Here is a 1,576-nt window from a genome sequence, read left to right as displayed (position 1 = left end):
TTTCCTCCATCTCTGCCAAATATAATGTGGATGAAGCCATTTTGGTAACAATTAAGCCATGGTTTGACCAGAGCACTGCTTGGCACAGACACTCAGCTCATTAAGCCTTGCTTTTGATTAGGGGCTGGACTGGGGAGGATGGGGGTAATCATGACTCACCAATCATTAACATTAACATTTTAATCTTGTTTCAAAGAGAAGTCACATAAACTTCAACTTATATCCCCTCCTGTCCTGACATGCACATGCTCACATTCACACACAGCCCCCAGACAATGACCTCCCAGCTAGCCATTGATTATCAATAATGAATGTGAAACGGGGAAGAGGAGCGAGAAAGGCCTGAAGCAGGATTAGACACAGTTTTGCTTCCAAAGCTCCTTGCTGATTTCTCCTTCAAGGCAGCTTTGTGAATGGATTGCTTTCATGAACGCCTCTCTCTTTCTTTTCTCTCATTCCCACGTTCAGCTACTCATCTCGGTCTTTTGATTGAGATGTCATGTCCTCTGTCGGGGTGAGAAAATGGTAAGGAGGGATAATTATCATCCTTGTTACCTTATCTGGGAAATCCCCTTTTAAACAGAATGAGCATTAGCTTAACATTGATAACTTTTGAAACTTACACCGATTTCTTGTGAGCATGTGGTTGGTTAACTCTTATCACACATTAGAACATTTTAGTATTAGTAGCATGTTATTGTCACAAGAATAGACGAGGATCAACGAGCAGATAACGTTTCACAGTGCAAAATTTATTGAAAGATAGTTCAGAGAAATCAACGATGCAAACAGGTGAGAAGATGGCAGATAGACTTGAAACACTTAACTTGGTGAATAACAGTTCTTTGTTTTGCAGGTACTGGATGGCAGGACTGGATCGGCTGCAGGTAGATGGGAACTGACAGACGGACTGAAGAGAGATAAGTATCCACCGGTAAGGAGTCGGGTAAGCAGTTCTAGACCAGACAATGGAGATGTGAAGAGTGACTTCTTAGGCCCTGTCCACACGAACACAGGTATTTTCAAAACTGCAGCTTTTTCTATGCAGTTTGGTTGCTCGTCCACACGCAAACGCAGTATCAGGTCACTGAAACCGAACCTGTTTGAAAACTGTTGCCAGGGTGAAGATTTTCAGGAACTCCAGTTGCAGTGTTGTCATGTAGCTGGTGAAACCGAAGATTTTGACTTGTGACATCGGAGTGTGTGCCGGTAATAACCTTTTTTTCAGTCTTCTGATAGCCCAACATGGCTTTACAGTTAGGGATATTAATTACACGTCTTAGAATAGGTCATGCTGGTTTGAATTTTACATTACAGAGAATAGGAAAACACCCCACTGGTCTTTGCGACCACTGCAACACACAAGAGACAGTAAAACATATTTTATTAGATTGTAAAAGGTATGAAGAAGAAAGAAAGGAGTTAGAATCACAAGTTGGAAAACAAAACATGACAGTGGTTAATCTGCTAGGAAAAACAATGTCTAGGGAAATACATAGTCCCCTAATGAATTATTTGGAATATACTGGGATAAGTGAAAGAATTTGATGGAGATATATAGGGGGGAAGGAGTATG

At 41.2% G+C, this 1,576-nt stretch overlaps 1 long non-coding RNA gene across 1 annotated transcript in view; it reads left to right on the top strand.

The window, feature by feature from the left end:
• Nucleotides 1–240: 240 nt before the first annotated feature.
• The window catches only part of LOC107595104 (uncharacterized), a 3,293-nt gene continuing 1,957 nt past the window's right edge, over nucleotides 241–1,576 (top strand). Inside the window, exons 1-2 of the long non-coding RNA XR_001610230.1 lie at nucleotides 241–525; nucleotides 857–934. This is a non-coding gene — a long non-coding RNA (uncharacterized lncRNA). The remainder of the gene's footprint in view (nucleotides 526–856; nucleotides 935–1,576) is intronic.

The sequence above is a fragment of the Sinocyclocheilus grahami genome, unplaced genomic scaffold, assembly GCF_001515645.1.
Source record: "Sinocyclocheilus grahami isolate Dianchi unplaced genomic scaffold, SAMN03320097.WGS_v1.1 scaffold196.1, whole genome shotgun sequence".
Classification (NCBI taxonomy): Eukaryota; Metazoa; Chordata; class Actinopteri; order Cypriniformes; family Cyprinidae; genus Sinocyclocheilus; species Sinocyclocheilus grahami.
The sequence above is the reverse complement of the archived record's forward strand: the minus strand, read 5'-3'. Positions and strand labels throughout refer to the sequence as shown.